General features: G+C 48.4%; 1 protein-coding gene across 2 annotated transcripts in view; it reads left to right on the forward strand.

The window, feature by feature from the left end:
- Positions 1 to 21,374, forward strand: part of LOC100747292 — an 89,984-nt gene that overhangs the window by 41,067 nt on the left and 27,543 nt on the right. The window lies entirely within an intron of this gene.

Here is a 21,374-nt window from a genome sequence, read left to right on the forward strand (position 1 = left end):
CCACGAGTACGCGCCAAGATGCTCTCCGACGATCGCGCGCTCTCGTCGATAGCTTCGTAAATTATGCATGACACGGTTTCGCGCGAACCGACCTCCCGATACGGCTGCCGTTCCTCGGGGAAAAATGCCGAAGGTAAGAAGACCGGGTCGAAGAACAGGTAGGAGCTTGGCGTTCCGAGCTCCTATCCGAGGCAACATCTCCGAGCAAGGAGAGACGCTGTTTTAAAATTCAGGCGAACGTCGTTCGGTACGGATTTCGGGCAGTGGGGGCGGCGAGCCATAAACCGTTCGCTACCAAGCATGTAATTTAAAAACACAGCGACTCTACGCTCGAGGGTGGAAGCGGCTGCTTCTCGTAAGAGAGAGCATCGGGCTGGAAATGTGGATCGTCGTGCGAGAAAGGTAGCGAAAGCGTCTTTAGTAGTCTCGGTATCGTTAATGGCTCGTATATTTCAAGCTCGATGACCAGTCGGATAAGCTCTCCGGTTACTCGTAACCGAAGGGGGGAAACGGTTGGCGAAAAGGCGTTTCAGATTTTGACAGGTTGTTCGATAAACGACGGTGAAAAGTTGGACGACGCGGAGCAACAAACAAGAGGCCGTTTCGATCGACGACGACTCCATTTAAAACGGTTTTCGCGTACGGGTGGGTGTCGGTGGGACGAATTGTTTTGACAATGGGTGGGAAATCGATCGATTTCAGAGCTAATTTAGCGGGCGAGCAAGTGCACTCGTATTTTTTCAGTCGCGCGACTCTTCTGACGCTCTGGTTTTGTGTATCTTGGCTGGAAAATAAATACGCGATGAAAGGTAGCCCCTGTTTTTTTAGCAGCACCGAATTCGCCAAATATCGATTTCTTCCGCGAACGCAACGCTCCGAACGAGCACGCGTACTTTTAAATGAACGAAATTTGCATGGTGTTTTGGTGGACGAGACGCGGCCGAACGTTGGAAAGTTCGAAAGCGACGCGAAGCTCGATACGGGACCCGATCGAACGGTTGCGAAGCGAAGCGGTTGTTGGGTCGCGTCGGCATTGTCAAGGCGCGCGCTGCTCTGTTTCCGCGCAAACCGTATATTTCCCAAAGTTGGAATAAACGCGCGAACCAAGTTTGCCACTGGAGCTTCCTCGAGCCGTGGATGCACGTACGCGCCGACTGAAATCCGCTCGACGACCCGTCTAAAACCAGACACGGCAGACCCTAATCAAGCTCATTGTGTCAAAGCTAGCGGTAATCAAACATACGCGCTACGATGAATACGTATCGTCGCCGTGTCCTCGAAACTCGATGAAACTTACTTCGAAGTCGTTCCGAGGCGAACGTCGCGCTGATAACCCGTCGTCCACTTTGGACCGGGCGACCAAACCTTGGTCCAAATCCGATCGAACGACGATCGCGGCCCAACCACGGTTTACGGTTCGTTGATATAGAAACAACAGTTCGCGATACCGGCGTATAAATTCGTTAGGACGGGAAAGTTTGTCTCGACTTTAACTTTAACTTGCTCTCCCGCCATTCCATTCCGCGAGATACGCAAAAGTCCGGTCGACCTAACGTTTCGGTCGCCGTTCGACGAATACTATTCTCGTTTCGAGAAAGGGCAGATTTTTTTTTTTTTTGTTGAGACAACGGTGCGTAAAATACGAGCGCGATGGCAAACAGACGTTGAAAGATATGGAAGAACGGTAAAACGCGGGCATTTCTAACGGTGGCGTTAAACCAGAGGAGTAGCGCGGCAAAGTTCGCGAAGGAAACGTCGAAATAAATCGTGTCTTTAGCCGTGACGAGGTTCGCTATAAACGCTCGTCGTGTTTCCCTCTCCTTAAGTGCCCTTCAACGTTTAATTCCACTAGATTTAACAGAATCCAGCCTATATCTGGCGGATATATATTTCCTCGGAAAGCTCGCGATCCTTCGTCTTCCCTCTTTCCTGCCTGTTCCGCGAGCTCCATTCACGATTCTCCTGCAAAGATTTCCCCTTTCTTCGTCGTGCCGGGAAAATAAATGCGTGATTCCTCTTTTCGTTCTCTTTCTCGGCAGCTTCTCGTCTTTCTCTGGCCCGCGCCCAGCGCCCCGTTCCCTCCAACCTCTTGCGCGGAAACGCTTGCTCGTATATCAGTTGACTATTCGCTTGTCTGGCTCAGATACGCGGTTGACGCCACGACGACCCGCGGAAAATTCTCTTAAACTTTAAGATTCCATTAAGCCGCGTACACAGAAGCTGTCGCCGCCAGACTCCGGCGCATTATCGAATTTATGAAACCAATAAGCGGCTAACTGACGTCCCCGCGACTCTCGTCTCGTCACCGGTATAATTTGCCTCGATAAAAAATTTGAAACTACCGTCCTTCTCGTCGCTAATGCCGTCCTTTATTTTCGCCCCCTTTCCCCTCGTACAGCTAGGATAAATTCGCGCGAAAGAGTGCGCGGCCAATCTTCTCGCCGTAAGAAACGCGTCGGTTCGCGAACGCCGCGAAGACGCGAGCTTTCTCCGAAATTACGTCGCATCGCGAGACGTTTCGCGTCGAACGAAGATGTTCCCTCGATTTCCCTCGGCCGTTTTAATTAAATCGTCGTAGTAGTAGTTGGTCGTCGAGTTTCGCCGTGTTTCGCCGACTTGGGAGCCAGCGAACGAAGGGAAACAATAACGCGCGTAAGACGGTGATAAATAGCGGCGGGCCGCGTCGGTGATTCGTAATTAGATTTTAATCAGAACGAATCACCGGACACCGGAGTCGAGACTTACGGTATCGCCGAACCACTAATTCACGACGCATTAGCTTCGCCGCGTTCTCCGTTGACTTTAATGGCTTTTGCCGGTTGCTTCCTGTAGAGAAAAAGACCCTCGACCGCGTCCGACCGCTCTCGACCATCCGCTTCCTCCGCACCTTCCTACACCCATTCCCAAAGGACAATTTCCACCGCGATCCTTCTCTCTCGTGTCAATTTCGTCGTCCACCGGAGCCATCCCTTCTACCCGAATCGCTCGATTATCGGTCATTTCCTCGGCATATCCGCGCTTCGATCTCTCGTACGAGACTCGAAACGTAGGTACGGACGAAAAGTACGATCGAAGACAAATCGTCCCGTTAAATTTCTTCGTTGCGAGAACTCTCAACCCACGCTGTTCCCCTAGGATACCAAACTCCGCGTTTATTCGTCCAAAGTCTGTTCCCCCATCGCGCGTTTCCTGTATTTACGGCCGCGTTCTCCTCTGCCCCTGTTACGCTTATATGGATGTATTTCTCAAGTAGTCGTAGCGGAATTCATTTGAATATTTAAGAGCGAACGAAGACGGTTGAATTTCAGATCTGAACGCGCTAGACGGTCACGAAGTTAAAGTCCCTTCTCTTGTTTTACGAGCCTGCTCACCAGTCGCGTCTCTCTCTCTCTCTCTCTCTCTATCTCTCTCTGTGATATACATAATCGCATGCAGACTGCATACGCAGGCGAGTTAATTCGCATCGTGATAATACGTTCTATATCGTGGCGTTGCATCGCGCGACTGTTTACGTACTAGTCGGCGGGTCGCGGGTCGACTTTGCGCCTGAAACGCTATCTCGATATCGAAGCGCTAGCCTTGAGTGCTAATAGAGGCGGTTTCGTAGTTTAGACCACTTACAGCCCTTCGACCCTCCTGATCCTTTCCAGGGTTCTCGTGGCTTACCGCTTATACTCTCATCTCCCTTATCGCTAATTTCGTCTGCTCCTTAAGGAACCCGTTAGATCCTTCCCCCTCCCCCTCCCTCTTCGATTATTAGCTTCTCCATTAAGCTACCCTTGCAGCGAGAAGGCTAAACGAAGAAAAATGAAGCGGGCGTCGATCCGCTCTAGGGAAACTTTGCTATATCGCGCGAGAGCGTTTAAGAAATCAAACGCGAATAGAAAGCAGCGACCCGTAGAAGAAAGTTTGGAAATTTATTAAGGAAACTTGGCCTCGAGTTAAGTCGCATGGAACCTATAAATGCAAGAATACGATTCATCGCGGCGCAAACGTAAGGCAAAGCACGTTAAAGCCGAAGCTATCGAATCGTCGTGCCGCTTCTTTTGGAATGCCGATAATGGAAACGGCTGACTAAACTTAAACTGCAAAGCTTCGGGATACCACGGAATACCGTAGGAACGACAAAGAGAGACAGGAATTTGTCGTTAAAGCGTCCTTTATGCTTCGTTCGTTGGTAAACGAACGAATCGTCGAAACGCGTTGAATCGGTATCGAAAAATTATCGTTTTATCATCGCGCGTTTCGGTAAACTTTGACTACGTTATATTCGCGATGCGATCGGGGAAGTAGCGGGATATCCGAACGAAAGGCAGAGTACGGACGCTCGCAAGGTTGCACGGAAAAGACGATGGTTAGATCCGGGCGAGATTCGCCGTCGTAAAAAGAGGCGTAAAGTCGCGATACACACGGCAGATAAATAGATATACGCCCGCGATACGGTCTCTGGCGCCGTTTCTTTACGATACTCGCGTACTATTTCCCGTAGGATGGTAGTCGCGCGAGACGAGCGAGTATTCTTTGTATTCTCATAATTCGTAGCCAACGTGGAAACACCCCCGTGCGAGAAACGCGACGACGTCCGCGTTATCGCGTCGTCACCTCGCGAATCTTCGACAAACGCGCAACACCGATTCACCCCGAGAGGGCAGAAATCTCGCGAACAACTAGCAAATATTCTTATAGCGATTATAGCGATTACGAACGTTGCTTCTCCGATGCTCGCCGTTTCTCCCAGATGCTTGAGGAACAAGGAGAGAAAAGAGGACGTAGCCGTCGAGTCGACGAAACGATATCAGGAGATCAGCAAAGACGCAAAAACCGTTCAAATACCCGATGGAAACATCCTCGACGGAAAAACGCAAAGTGCGTCGTTCGGCCTTCCAGCGAAAGTTTTTTCCCCTCCTTTTTTCGCGTCACAGTCCCGAAAGAGATTTCGCGTTACACCAGGAATTTCACGGGACAGTTTCGGCTAACCACGAGCTTCGCCACGCTTCCCCGAGTAGATTTGACTCGCTCGATGGCGCGTCGAGGGATCCAAATCGGAGCGAACTTTAATTACGAACCTGACCGGCGTATCAGCGAAAATTTAGACAATACCAACGTTCCTCTCTCGAACGTTCGTCCGCACCACTTTTGTAAACTCTGACTGTTTATCGAAACTTTGCCGGAAGACTTTGCCTCGGTGGCCGATAAAAGTTGCGAAACCAGCTTCGTCCAACGTTACGTTCGAAAGTAGCACGAGCGCGAAGTTTAGCCGGAGGCCTAAAGATCTTAGCGCAAGGTATTTTCTTTGTTCGTCGAATAGCTGCTACTAGCTACTGGGGGAAAGGGCTGGCGGAAGGTCGCGAGAAGAGAGTCGAAAACATGTAAAACGGGTGCAACGATTCGGCACCAAACGGATGGATCGACGGGCAGACAGGCGGAAAGTAACAGGCGGCAATATCCGTTTTCCTACTGAAAGTAGTCTTTCGAGCAACAGGATCTAAGAACCGTAAGTGCTCGAGAAAAGTAACAACGTAATTGTGTTTCATTCGTCCGTTTACCGAGAGTACGTTGCAACCGCTACAACCTTGCGATTCGCTGTAAACCCTGTACGTGGAAATTTCGTTCGTCGACGAAAGGGTGGGAACAAGAGTACGATTTTCGTCCGTGTATCTTGGAAAAGGGATTCGAAGGTAACGAACGAATTAATATTTATAAATTATAACTGATAAATAGAAATACACCGTGCGCGTGTCGGACGAAACTCGCGCGTCTCTCGAATCCCCGTCGTTCGAATCGGAAACCGAACGAGAACTCGTAGGTTTCTTGAAATCTTTTCTTTCTTAATTAGCGGTTAAGTTTATCGAGCGAAAACGCGGTATGACACGAAAGATGGTAAGATTTTCTTACGGCGGGCTTAGTTTCTCGAGAGGCGGGCAACCTATTTTCGCGGAAACTTGTTTAATAAAAAAGTTTCACGGTGAGGTACGCCGGCGTAGTCGTTCGGGCGGGAAAGGCCGCGTAGACTCGTAATCTGCCACGTCCGGTCTTAATTACGCGAATGCAGATTTCGATATCGAAGAGACGAAAGAACCGCAGAAAGAGATACTAATATTTTTCTCGAGATAATACGAGCGACTGGGCCGATCCAATTCTCGGTACGACCCTCCCATAACCAATGTAATTTCAAATTAGTAATCTCCCTCGGCAACGAAACCATCCGCTTCTCGTCTGATTCTCGTGGAAATGTACCGGTATAAATATTCAAATTGTCCCCCTGAATGTGACTGGTGTCGATAGGTAAGAATCTCGAGCGAACAAGTCAATAATGGAAACGTCGAATTCGAGCATCGCTCGGTCCCAGGAATCATTTACACCGAGGGAGAAGCAAAGGGCGATGAAGTTTCAGGATGTACATCGAGGACATCGAATGCCTCTTGTTCTCGCTATCCGTGCTCTCTTCGCTTCTCCATTCAGCTCTCACGCTCTCTCTCTCTCTCTCTCTCTCGCTGCAGGCCTCCTTTCTCTTCACCCAGGACAATGCGATGCTTCTCCTTTCAGACTGGTTCCGTGACTGTACATTCGTTATCCACGATACAATGCTCATTCAGTTGCATCGTTTTATCGGAGACAAGCTACGAGATGGGTTTCATATTCCGAAATATCGAGCGAAAAAATCTGAGATTTCGTTAGACAGATCCATCGAAAGTTACAGTTTGTTCGACAACGGTTAACCTACGGATAACGTGGAGAAATCCTCACGGACACTCCGCTGTTGCTAATAATCGGGTAACGTCGTACGCGTATGACAGGAGCGCCGCAGGAACCTCTTACGAATTATCTTCCGTTGCACCCCTTTCCCGCGTCCTCTCGCTCCAGCCAGTCCTAAAATTCTCCGTCTATTTAATTTGGCGTTAGGGGAGCCATTGCCCCTAGCGCTATCGCCCCTTCTAGTCGTGGTCCGTTGGGACGGCGATGAAGCGCCTCTAGGCCGCGACCTGTGGATAACCTAGGACAAACGTATCGATTTTTGGTAGCGCCTTTGGATCGAATTATCAGACCAGAGTAACATCGAAGACTTTACCCGATCTTCGGTTATCCGAGGTACAACTTGTTCGTTGAATTTAGTACTCGTCGTCGCCTTTGCTCCCTATCCGTGGAAAAATGTACGAGAAGACAAGTTGCTCGAGGCATCGTGACGAGCCAAAGATTAGTTTCGAAAAATTGTGTCATCCACGTTATCGAGAACTCTCTGTTAGTTATCGAATTCCGCGCTTTTTTATCCGATTATCTTTATCGTGTTAGAAATTGGCACTCGTTATTTGGTCGGTGTAGTCGATAAAACGACGCGTTAACGATCAGGTGTCTTTAGGCTTTAACGAAGGGGAATCGATAAATTGCGATCTTCCGTTACAAGTATCGTCCATTTTCAATCAACGTGGAGGGAACGTCGTTGTCGGCTGTGTATCGCGAATGTCGGAGATTCTCGTGGAACGTAAAATTACAAAAACACGAACAGACGACGAACGTCCCGTGTCGTCCGTTAACCGTCCTCTAACCGCGCGAAATTGCCGCTTGTCGGAAAAAATCGAGAACCAATGAAATTAACGAATTCGTATTTCCGCTTCGTCGCCTTCTACGAATATACATACACCGTGCTTTGGAAACGGTAGCAACCTCGTTCGGTCGTGGTATTTCGTACCGAAATTCCAGCAATCTTTTCAGGGCGAGTGAAACTTTTGTCAGCAGTCACATACATAATTCAGTGGGTCCTTTGGCAGTGGCGAAGAAAACGGCGGGAACGGTAGAGCGAACAGGACGATAAGAGAGGCAGGGAAAAGGAAATACGCGGACCGGCGCGAAGCGAGCTAAAAGCGGCAACGACTAGCTGGAATCCTGTATCATTTTGACACGACGAACAGGTCCAGCGGCGCGAAGGAGAACGTATCGACTTGAAGCGCTTTTATCCCGAAGCCTCTTTCGAGGAAATCTTTAGAGGAAATCTTTCTCGAGCGAGACGCGAGAGAAAAGTTCCCGACGTCCTCTCACGGACGAAGAATCCGTCGAAGAACAAGATAAGATAAGAACGAGAAAATATCCGAGAAATTTTCCCAGGCGATCGCCAACTACCGTCTAAGACAACTTTAAAAGCGATCGACGTAGCGATGTTTAACGCGGTCGCTTCGAATCCAGCGAAATAAGAATTACAGGCAACCTTACGCATCGATGTTTCATCTGTCTGGACCAAGGGAGGAAATATCGTTTCTCCATCGTTTCTCTATCGTTCAACCTGGAAACCTAAATTCTCCGTGGAAGAGATATCGCATCGATCTCGAGATATCTGGCGCGTCGACTTTTCTTTGGTATCCGAAGGGAGATAGCATCGTTTTGTTTCGACATTTGCAGGGACGAGTCGACGATGGAAGCGTGGAAGACGGGAAAGGGAGCGGGAAACGATCGGTGCCGGGGAATCGAGAAGCCCACGAGGAGCGAGGCTAACTTAATTCGTGTAATACGCGTATCGGAGGTAGGCGATATTCCGTCGGCGTTTTATCGCGATAGGTTTTTCGCTTCGCTGTTCGAACGTAGATATAATCCTTTGTCAGGGTTGATCCCGCGGGAACGTTTTTTCCGGTGTCCTCGAAGCGTGGCTCTCCGTCTTTACGCGCCATACGAGCAAGCGAGCAGGAAGAAACTTCCGGACGGTAAGGAGCCACCGGTGGCCTCGTAATTTTCGTTTAGCTTCCCAGCAACGCTTTTGATCGTCTTCCATTGTCTTCCTTCCGCCCTCTTTCCTTACCTTACCACCCGCCCGCGCTATTTTTCCTTGACCCTTTCTCCGGCCAACACGAACCAAAACTATTATCCCGCAGGAAGGAAACGTCGAGTCGCCGGAAAGTCGTTCCATCGCGCAACGTTTCGCGCTGACCTTATTCGACTTTAATGCAACTCGATGCGTTCACGAGCACCAACCGTTACTCGAATTTGCAAAGTCCACTCGAACGAACCGGAAGTTTGACGCGATATATCACCGAACCGAACGATCCTAGAATATCCAAAAATTTCGTTAACACAGCAGCTCGTAAACGCCGTTGTTAAACATCCGCCGTAGAAACCTTTTATCTCGTACATCGTGTTAATACGTCAAGTATTTTTACGTAACGTTTGGAAATTTTAACCGATACCGTAACGAGACGCGACTGTAACGATCATCGTCGTCGCTAATTGGCGCGATAAATTTTTCTTCGATTTCGATCGGCATTCGAAACGCACGATCGGGTGTATTGTTCTTCGCGAGCCAAACCGTCGATCTTAACAGAGTCGATCGGTGCGATTCGATCGGCTGATTCGATCGGTACGAATCAGCGACTCTCCGAACATCGATTAAACTCGTCTGGTTGACGTTTCGACGTTTTATCGAAAACTATACGTGCTCCGTCAATGTCGGCGTCGGCGATACAAAGTTTCGCGAGTTCGGCGAGAAGAAACGAAGCGCGACTTTTAACAATGGCGACCAGTCTCCCCGGTAGAAATCTGCCATTCGAAAGTCGCGACGAAGGGCGGAGAGCATTAATGGTTCATTAACCACGGCTCTCGAAACTATCACCGCTTTTCAGAAATAACAGCGATACGCTGTTCTGTCGCTAAGGCGACGAAATATTTACGACGTGCTCGAGAACGGAGCGGCAAGTTCGCGCCGGTCGTCGGTTCCCTACGCGGCGGTCGCGATTTACTGCTGTCGTTTGCGCCCAGGGAATCGCCTTTCGCACGTTCCTACCAACGTGCAAGAAACTGAACAACCCCGTGGTAACCGAAATAGCCGCGCGTTTCCCGCGATAATTCCGCCGAAACGCAAAAACAAAGCCGTTTCCGCGAAACGTCGCTGCGTCGAATTAACTTTCCTTTCGAACGATCGTTTGACTCGATTAGCGGAAACTCGAGAAAGTAACTGGCGTTACGCGGAACGCCTTCGACTCTGACCGACGGCACTTGGACGGAATTTCGACGGAACGTGCGCGATAAAAGAACGTAATTAAATGACCGGGAAACGATGCCACGCTCTTAGCGAAGATTAAATCCTTTGCTTCGACGATGGCTTCTCCGCTGTCTCGCTTCCCTTTTACCCTACCGATAATACTTGCTTCCTCGGCTCTCCTGCGCCATAATTTACCAACTAGTAATACCGGCAAATCCAACTTACAACTTGTACGTTGTAAATGTCTACGATACGATTTTACGCACGCGACGTAAAATTTCGCGTTTCTCCAAAGTCATTTTACGCGGTATTGGCGACGTTCGTGCCCGAGCACTCCGCCGAAAGTCCGTTTCCTTGATTCGTTTCCTTTGCGTCGTTGTTTAATGCCGGTCGAACGAGAAGGAGAAGAGGATCTCCGTTATCGTTAGTCGTTACCGCTTGCTGCCGGCCCTCTTGGCAAAATTAATTCTACGAGCACGGCCGTTGAACGCCGTTGTACGACGCTCGCGACAGGAGAAATCATCGTTCGCGAAGCTCTTCGAATCCGCAGATTTTTCACGTTTCTTCGATTTCTGTCTTTTTAGACCGATCTTCGACAAACAGGCTAACCGATATCGACGTTCGTTACAAGCTGGTTTGAACCCGCATAGATTCGCGGATTCCACGGGCACATTCGCACGTGATATTTCTTGTACACGGTTCTTCGATCAGGCATCGGCATCGAGAAACCAATCAAGCTCAACGACCAGATAAAACGGCTCGCCGGTGGAAAGGGAGCTTTGTAATAATCGTTAGCAGTCTTCTTGTTACTGGAATTAATTCAATTGGCCGAACCCGTTGCTCGTTGCATCAGCGGATTTTCGACCGATTGGAATAACAGGGCTTATCTTTGCACGGTAGTTGTAAACTCGCTGATTGCTGCGTGCCAAATTACATCAACCGTTTCTGCTCGATGTTATTTCGCGGAAAAATAGCTCGCCTAGACGTCTCGCTGAATACAGGCTGAAAAAGAGACGCGTAGTTTTGATCGGGGATCGACGAAATTTCCGCGAGAAAGATCCGCGTATCTACGATTTAGAAAGGAGACGCGATAAAAGTGTTCGACTATTTCCGACGCGCTAATTAACCGGGCGATCGTTCTTTCCAGCAGAATCGATGAATTTTGGCAATTGGTTCGTTCGAATTCCAATTACACGCCACAGATGGTACTTTCCACTGCGGATCAATGGACGAGAACAGATTCTTTTTTTTTCTTCCCGCTGGTAATTAAATTGGCCACGCTTTACTTTGCTCGATCTGGCGAGTTAATAATTCTTGTTCGACAACGATCGGTAAATCGCCCTGAACTTAATGAAATTAAATTTCCCGAGATCGCCGCTCAAGGTTTTCTGAATTCGTCCGCTTTGCTCGCCGTGCGTTGCGGAAAAATGAGAAAGGCGGAGAAAAGGGAGAAGAGACCAGAGGGAGGGAACGTTTTACAGAAAATCCAATTTAGTTTTTGTCGTTGCACTCGAGGACGCATCCATGGCTCGTCGTTTTTTCTTTGTTTTTTTTTTTTCTATTCTTTCTGCCAAATAACAGTTTAATAATTCGTTCGTTAATTCGGTACTTCGTTTAGCGAGTTAAACGAAAAAAAGAAACATAAATAAATAAATAAAAGAGGAGGAACGTTTGCTCATTTCGTTTGTCGAATAATTTCCGAACAACTAGCGAAAAACGATTATCGGTATCGAGGAAAAATTCTGAAGAGTCGTTGGTCGAACGTCGCATCTATCCACGAGTAAATAACGCAAAAGCGGGGAAAAAAAGGAGGAAAAAAAAACTACACGTAAAAATCATATACGATCCACTGCAGGCCGTTACAAACGTTTCGTTTATTTGTTAGCTAAATCGTTTCAGAGTGCTTCGATTCGAAAACGATTCGATGAACGTAAAGTGCGCTCGAATTACCATGGCAAGTTCGTAACATTGAAAATTTCATAGCGCGCTAGGTAGGAGAAATATCGAGTCCTGGTCGCAGGGAAAAAAAGCGTTTGCCGACGAAGAAAACGAAGGAGACGATACGAAAGTTGAAGAGACTGTTCAAAGTCCGTGGTCGGTCACGACGTCGTTGGAAAACACGGAACTCGAATTGGCCCGTGCGGTTGCCGGCACGAACGACGAGAAGAAGATCTCGCTTGCGCATTCCGTTCGTGTCCGTTCGCGTCTCGATCGAGAAATCGAATTCTGGTTAGGTGGTCGACCCTGGAGGGCGACATCTCCGTCTCTGACGTCGGAAAAGGCTTCGTTGAAAAGCCCATCAACCGGTACCGCGTCGCTTTCACGATCATCTCGCAGTCCCTGCTACTTTATCGAATAGACCGGAGGGAAGTCCATCGTGCTGATTCGCGGCGCATATTGATTCGAAAGGTTTCTTCTTCGTGTGTAGCCTCCTTACCGCCTCGCCCTCTCCATTCTCCGAATCCATCGTCCCCTCCTTTTATTCCTTCTCTTCTATCTCTCTAGCTCGCGCCTCGATACCTCCGACTTCCGTTTCGGCTAAATCGTGATTAGATTGCGGATGCCTCTTCTTTCATTATCCCTCGCCCTGCCCACCGACTCTCTACGAGGCCTCGGTTTCACGAAACTCTCTTACGAATCCCGCTTCGGTAACGTTTCCACCAACGATACGGTACACGATAGATACGCGATAGTTACACGATGAACAGATATTATATTGCGCAAAATTTATAAGTACAAAAACGTAGAGTTTAGCAAACGGAAGAACAAATCTATATAGAAACGTGTAAATTGCGTCTCTTTAGTTACGTTCGTAGAGTTACGTAAAGATTCGCAGAATTATCTATGTGATTTATCGATGCAAACTATGTCATTAGAAGCTATGTATAGCTAATGATATTTGGATCGTGGATACCGACGTTTCTCTGATGCTCTAGGTAGCGCCGTCGAAATTGATGGGCCATCGAGATCGAGACGTTTCACTTTCTTGGTATCTCCGTTATAGCAGATTGTCCGGTTAATCGATGCTCGAAGATAAACCGCGATATTAAATCGATCGAAATATAAAAAGATATGTTTAAAGGGCGAGAATAGGGCGAAGAAGGTCTAAATGACGGAGAACCGTAAACGGAATCGACTTTAAAAGCGATTAACGTTAGATTGCTCGGCTTCTTTCCGAATTATTCTTTTTCCCCCCTCAGTGGAAAAATTCGGTGTTATCCTCGTTCCTTTGTCGTTCGTGTAACACGCTCGTGGAAGATCGAGGCTGTTCGGGCGGGGATAACCGAGACCCTTTCAGGCTCTAGTTTAAATGATAATGGGCAAGGCACACCGGGGACACTTAAATCCTCCCTTCTGCTTTCCATAAATAATTGAAGGTGGAAATGGAGCGGATTCCCCGGTGTATTAGCCGACGCTCCGCCACCCAGAATAGAGTTTCGTTTTCCGATTGCGATCCGATAGAGACTGCTTGGCTTCTTCACAGCCTCCTTTGAATAATTAAGAACCTACCCAGAAGCTTTTTGAATTATGCAACACGTTCGATCACCGATTCGACGATCGAGACCTTTGCCCCGTCGATTCCGACACCGATCGTCGAGCGTTTTCCATTTCCACGATTCTAGAAATCTGTTGTAAGAAAATGGAGAGTGCCGATTTGTATCTTTCTTTTTTCTCTTTCTTTGCTGTAACGAGATATTTCGAATAGCGATCCTTATCCAGAGTCTCTCGCGTCGAAAACGTTTCTCGCGATTTACCGTGAAACGAATTTAACGCCAGTTGCCGCGTATTTTTGAAAGATATATCTGGTCAAATAGAAGGAAAAACGTGGGTTCGCGTTTAAAGGATCGAAAGATTAGGAAACTAGAAACGCGGATTCGCGTCTCGACGAGACTTACGATCGTGTATCGATACGTAACGACGAGCTGTGTGTACAGGTTCGTTGGGTACACGACTTTCCCCTACTCCTTGGAGCGAGTGTCTCGGATCAGAGCGTGTTTTCAAGTCAGATGGTTCGGGGTTTTGGCTCGACGTTGTCGATGCTGATGCCGACGTTGTTGTTCCTGTTGTAGTTGTCGCGGATATGCTCGAGGCTCGTCCGTCTCGTGTTACAAGCACAGGATACACTCTGGTCGATCCTCCCAAGCACATAAGGTACACACCGGGCCAACCTCGTGCTCATTCAGGATTTAATTGGTATCAGTTACGCCTTAACCATGTTGCGGATACCGGCATACGTTGCATTTCCTACCCCCTTATTAGACGTTCGAATTAATTGCCTTTGAGAACGGCTCCGACCGCTTACGGCCACGTCGCTCGACAACGAATCGCGCCCACCCCTTTTATCAAACTTTTCCACTCGCCTTGGCAAATCGAGTTAAAACATTTTGCTCGGTATTCCAGAGAAAAACTACGCTTATAAACTATCTCCACGAGATTCTTACCCGAGGTAGATGAACGTTGCGAAACGTCGAGATGAAACGCGAAAGAAGTAACGATGTAAAAGCTATCGTTGACGAAGCACGCTCCAACGATAGAAGAATACAATGGTAGGTGGTTTTTTCGCTGGTTCTTCTCGCAATCTCGTCGGGTTCGGGCGAGGATAAACCGAGAGACCGCGAAAACCGTTCCTCTTAACAGCGTAACGCGTATTATGTTTCGGCAAATATTTGCCAACCAGCCGAAAATCGATTCGACCTCTTTTTTCTCTCCTACTTTTATCGTTTCTTTATCGTTTCCGGCTTTCGTTCGCTGGCATCGAGCACGAATCTCATTTGCCGAGAGTCTTAGAGACGCGGCCGGTTCTCCTCTTTATCGCTTGTTTGCCCGCTTTCGTTCTCCTACCAATCCGTAGATCGTGCACGCGTCGCAGCTTCGATCCCTGTAGTCGCTCCTCTCCTCCTTTCCTCGAAGCTCGCGATAAAAAAGATTTCTACGAATAGAGACTTTGCAAAGTTGCGTAACTCGTGACGACGCATTTGCCCGTGTATCATCCAGCTCGAAGGCGAAACACGAACGCGTTGGTGGAGATGGAGCGTCGCCGAGGTCGATGGCGGCGGCCGATACGAGGAGAACCGGTTGGTCGATTTAGTCGCGCGCGATGACTGCTGACATCACTGTCCGCCTGTCCGCCTATACTGTGGTAATTATTCGTCGATGGTCTCGAGATCTCGAATCCCTTCATCGTGCCTTTTTTCCTCTCTCGACTCGTGCCCTCCGCCAGGTCGGTGAATAACGAATTGCCAAGATCGATGGCAACAACTTTGCTCTTCTTTCCTCGAGGGTATCCTGGCGTGTAGCACGCCATCCACGGGAATATTACCGTTCCGAGTGAGATTACTGTTCCGCCGGAGATATACGACGTCACGAAGAAAGCTATCAAATCGGCAAAGTTCGCGCGTTCGAAAGAAGATGGTGAGATCGAGCGGTTTTAATCGTCCTCCTCTCGCAACGTCGCGCGTTTTCTTTCGCTCCGAGTCGTCGCTCCGCCAATGGTCGAGGAACTCGTTCCTCTTCCACGATCGAGAAATTTCGGACGAGAAATTTTTCCGACGAAAAGAATCCGACGAAATGTTCAGCGTCTGTTTCTCGTATTTACCGTGGAACGATAAACGTTCGATGATACTCGAACTGGCGTGCTCTCTCGGTCGAGGGCGGCTCCTCGTGAAGAAGTAAAAAGCCGCTTTCATCGTGCCCGTTTCTAGTTCCGGAGAGTGCTCGGAGAACGATACTCCAAAGAAACGCGTTGTATAATTTTAATTGATAATTCTTTCTTTACTACCTCCGTAATACCTATGGTATTTCCTTTCGCCTCGCTTCTTTTCCCCTTTCTTCCTTCTCCCTCTGTCTTCCCGACCGAGTTCTCCCTTTCCTCTCGCCACCCTCTAACCTCGGTCCACTACCGAGTAACGAATCTTCGCGCTTCCACGGATACCGTAACGCGAAACGGCTATTTATACGTCTTCTGTTCGCGCATAGAATCGGCTAATGTAATTAAATAGTTAATTTTAGATTAGATTCTTATTCTTAGATAATGCGCAGCTCTGCAGTCGCCGACCTACGATCGATTCAAGTCTCCGAGATTTATATCTTTTCGATTTTCTTTGATCGAACGATACGCAAGAATCTTTTAGATTTGAAACTATCACGACGATTAGACGACGTAGTTGCGATTTTCCATCGTAACATTCATGTGTAGAATATCGCAAGGTTTCGATATACCGGATATTTCAAAGGTAATATACAACGGTTGTTTTTCGGATTATCCGCAGCCGCGGCAACAGGATTCGACTCCAGATACAAACATCGTACTTATGTACATATATCGGAAGGGGATTTCGAGAAAATGTTATCGAACCGTTCTTCGCTATTCTTCGACCACGCGATATAGCCGCGTGATGTTCGCGTTTCGAGAGCTGTTCGTCGCTGGTATAAGAGGCTTCCCTTGGATTAAGAATCTTAAGAGAACTCGACTTTAAACGTTCTCTGTAACGCCGACCGAGGTATTAATAGCTGGTTGAAAGCCAGACATTCGTATCCCAGTCGAAAGTTACTATACATTTACGAAACAGAATTGCTGGTTAATAAGCGATTAAATTCAACGATCTCGAATATTAGCCGATTTTAAAGGAAATCATCTGGAAAAATCGTTTCCGTTGATCGAAAGTAACGAGCTCGAACGTTGCTGAAATTTTGTTCGCTGTGAAAATCTCCGAACAACCGCTGTTCGAATCTCGTAGACTCCAACAGGAGCCCAACGTAATGTCGCGGTGGTAGGATTCACGCGGGAGCAGCGCCATACAACGGTATACGTACACGATCGCGAGCGAATCGAGAGAGCCACGAGGGAATGAAAGTGTCACCGAGAAACAGAACGAAGAAGTTGACAGACTGGAAACCGAACGAACGGGGCGACTCTTCTTCCTCGCTCCCTTCCCTCGCGTTATTCGCTCTGCTTTATCCGAAATTCCCTATCTGGCAATGACGAACGAGAGTTTTGTCCCCGCTAATAAACACCGACACTACCCTGTCGCTATCGAAATGGTTTTCAACGTGGAAAGCTATGACGCTTCTACGAACGCTCGTTACGCTACATCACGGCCGATAACGAAAGAATACGTTCCATCGTATGGGAAATTCCAAGTAAATAAATTAGCGATAAGCGATTAAGAACCGGCGAGCGAGTCCCCGAACGAGCGTCGGTTATTCGTTCGAACGCGAAACGAAATCCATTGAAACGGCTTTCGGAATGTAACGTCGCTGAATAAACCGTAACGTACGTACCGATAATCCTCGTTAAAGCAAACGTTGAAACGCTCGAAACGTCCCGTTCGTTTCATCGAGATCGTTGACGTTTAATTCGGTCGCGATACGCGGATAACGCGTCCCTGAAAATGCCGAGAGCCTGGCGTTTCTTTCTGTTCGCGATATCCCCCGAAGAATAGAGATTGGTTGCAAGATTTCTCGAGGGATGAAACGTTCATTTTGACGATGAGCTCGCGCTCGCTCGCGATCGAGCAGACGCGCGCTCGGAACAAAATTGCCGAAAATTTCCGCTCGAACGGTTTCTTTCGCGACGAACGACGAAAAGTCGTCGGCCGTCGACGTAATCTCGTGCTAAAATAGTAATTTCGCTAACGCTCGAGCGATTCGTTCAAAGGGATCACACGTTTAAATAAAAGACGAGTAAACTATATAAAGTATGTTACGAGGGTAGCGAGACCCTCGTGTTTTGGCGAAGAGCGGTACAGAGGCAACGATCGCAAATCCTTGTGTAACTCTCGTTACGTGGAATAGCGGTTTCGATGTAAAGGGATTTGAAAATCGGCCTGGCAAACACGGGAGAAGGCGGGAGAAGGCGGGAGAACGCGGGAGGACACGGGAGAACGCGAACATTTACGTCGCGCGCGATCATACCGTACGCATTATTGTTTAACCGGTATTATTCGTGTTGTAATAAAACTCGATGCGGTTTGAATAACAATTGTACGAATATGAACTAAAGCCGATACCGTTTGACTATTGTTTGACCGGCCTCGTAACCGCGTTTACTATAGGTAATGATTGCCTAACGAAACGGTTGCTCGGTACACGGTACGCGCAGTTAGATCAAATTTACCGAGCAGCGCGAATGGAATTGCCCGGTGTGCAGGACGAACCGTTTACGCCTTGCTTTTCAGTTTTCGTTCGCATCGGGTGTTACGTAAACAAGCAGAAGCGTACAAAGCATAGCGCACAGCGACGAAGGAAGGAAGCGACTCGCGAACGATCGACCGGTTCTCTCGAAACTCGCTGGAGGAAGGAACGCGAACTACGTTTAAATTTTCATTCGAGACGCCGAGACGAAGACAATTCCGAGGTTGAAAATTTCACACGACCGGAACAAGCGGCAAAGCATTTATTGCGTTTACTTACTCGGTTCAGCGACATTTGCATTTGTTTTGGCTTCGAGTTACCGCTGCTGGCTCTTCCTACCGAACTTCCAGTCCTGAAAGATGAGAATGGCGAAAGCATTAGCGTAATTGTCCTCGAAACGAGAAAGCGAAGGTGGGTGAAAATAAAGAAGAGGATGAAGAGGACGCGGCAGAGGGTGGGAGGGGACAGGCGGCGGACAGCGAACTGCGAAAATAGAGCTCTTACGAGAGTCCACGTTCCGCCACGCTTTTTGCTCGCAATTTTTCTTCCTACGTTTCCATCGTTTCGCCATACTCCCGGCAACCCGCTCGGTTTATTTCGCTCGATCCTCCTTGCCACCGACGTCTCTCCCCTTCGAGAAAATTGAATCGAGCATTACCTTCCGCCAGCTGTTTTATTAGCGAGTCAATTTTTTGCAAAACCGGCCGAATAAATATTTGACAAGCTTTCCGTTCGCAGTCGGATAAAAGACAGTTTCACCGTTCAATTTAATTTCGCTAATTTCTTTCCACCGCTACCCCATAAACCGTAAATCGAGTAAATCGCAGCCAAACGAACGCAACCGCGCGTACGTAGCGTGTCGTTTTCTCGAAATTTCTTCTCCTTCGAAATTTTCCCGAGATACTCGGACTCGTCGCACCTTATGTATCGCCGCCGTTTCCCCGGCATCGTTTTTCTCCTTTTACATTAATACGTTCGCGTTAGCCGGATAGTTAATTGCACCCCAGTGGATGAAGGAAAACGCGGATGTAAAATCGCAGCTTGCCTCGTGTTTCAGGATCATCCGCGTCCCTCGAAAAAAACCCTCAGATTACGACCAGAAGTAATCCTGAAAAATTACGTCTGCAAAAATTACCTAATTTATATTACCGTGCTTCTGTTTTTGTTGTCCGTACAGGATGGAATTAACGGTGTAAAACCCAAGTAGAAATTTTACGACTCCACCTTCGCCACCCCCGTTCTCCTCCGTAGCTTCGCCAAACTTGGAATTTCCGTTCTTGAAAATCTACGCGCGATAGACGACAAAGCGTTAGAAAATACGTACGACGCGGGGCCTAAGTGGCAGACGGAGTCGGAGGTTTCGAAAGATTCGAGGGTGGCACGAGCTGCTGCGAACCGGTAAACGATGGTTTGCAAAGCGATTCTCTCTCGAGGAAATTATCGTCAACGCCGACGCTTAAAACAAATATCCCCAGGCTCTCGAATAGTCGGAGACCGTGGTAAGCCGGAGCGGGCTGCGAAAAGTCGCGGAGTCAAGGAAAAGAGCTTAAAAAGCTGAAAGTTCGGTCTCGTTCCACGGTCCAACTTTTCCACCGCCTCTCTATAACCAATCTCCCGTCCCTTTAGTACCATCTTTTTCCCCTTCGTCGCTATTGCACGCTCTGTCTTTCTTCGCCTCTCGGTTCTCCTACTATCGTTACGCGGTAAGATTCGTCGTAATTTTTCCGCGAGCCAGATAAACCCGCGGTAGTTACCCGGCCAGATGCGCGAATCGTCGTCGCGATAACTAACCGAGACGTTACTGGTACACTTGAGGGGATAAAAGAGAACTGCGAAAAACACGTTTGCCGAATGGCGGAGGTTGAGAGGTGGTATTTCGCGGAAATTTTAGCGCAAATACCAATGTAAATTCGAACGCAAACGCAAACGCGAATAGGTTCCTTTGTCCGACTATCGGCGTATGTCGAGGCGGGAAACGCGTTGCGGTCCAACTTCGATTAAATGGACCGCAACTTGTCATTTTTCGATCGTCGATTAGCCCGGACCTTCGTTGTTCGCGATTTCAATTACACGCTGCATTAACCCCACCATCGTGCACGCGTGTTTCGGAAAATCCGCCAGCGAAACGCCATGAAAAGAAGTTAATTAAAAAACCTTAACATTTTCACGCGACTACTTACGCTCGCTCGTTCAATTTCGCGCAACATTTTTCTCAAACGCGTACCGCCGACCGAAAGGTGTACCGTCCCCGTGCGATAAAACAACGACGAGAAAAGCTGAAACCGTCGCTCGCCTCTTTCCCCTCCTAACTCGTCGCATCCTCGTCGCCTCTCTCCGAGGCTACATATTTCGTTAACCCATAAATTTTTGCTCGTTCGTTAGCGCTTCTCTGCGACAAAAAGCCAACGTCCTCGTTTCTAAAATTCGAAACGCGACCTATTTACGACGCGTTTACGACGCGTTTATCGGTCGACCGCCGGACAAACAATTCTCGATGAGCGGATAGGCCGTCGGTCGCGGACTAATCCTTGTTTTCGCGGTTTGCCGAACGAGACCGGAAGAAATAAAGTTGCGCGGGATAAAAGTTTGCTTTGAGGAGGAGGGGGGGCGTGTGCCAGGGAGAAAAGGTGAGCGGCGAAGGGTAGGAACGGGAAGGGGAGAGGGGAGGGTAGAAAAGAGGATAGAAACGGGTTAGGGGCGGGTGCAGTGTCGAGGGTGAGTCGAATGAAAAATACAGGGTGGCGCAGTTGAGCTACGCGTGCACACACACAGCCGAGCCAGTGCTCCGACTAAACAACCTCAGGGTATAGATTTATAGATGGACGATACCCGCTGGGAAATCAGCATCGTCTGCGCTTTCAGCGATGCCGAGCCGTTGCTGAAAATGAAAAAGCACGAACTTTTCAAGTTTTCATTGCCGGCCCGAAGGGTTCCTCCACTCGTTGCTTTATGGTGTCAGGGATTTTTCCAAACCGACGGATCGTTTAAACAATGTAAGCCTGTGTGGAACGCGCCGACGTTCGATAAACCGTCGCCGCCGCTCCCTTCTCGACCTTTCCTCGTCGATATACCACCTTCCTTTCTGTCCTCGGAGATTCGTTTAACTTTTTTCATTCGGATCTTTCGGATGATCGCGTATCGACCGACGAATCGAAAGGCCGTGCGAAAACTTTCGCGATGCCAAACTCGCGGCTACCTTCGCGAATCAACGCCGTCTATCGCACAACAGCCAACCAAGCCAGTCAAGTAGAACGATCTCGCTCTGGAAATCTCGAAGTAA

The sequence above is a fragment of the Bombus impatiens genome, unplaced genomic scaffold (assembly GCF_000188095.3).
Source record: "Bombus impatiens unplaced genomic scaffold, BIMP_2.2 scf_0478, whole genome shotgun sequence".
Lineage (NCBI taxonomy): Eukaryota > Metazoa > Arthropoda > Insecta > Hymenoptera > Apidae > Bombus > Bombus impatiens.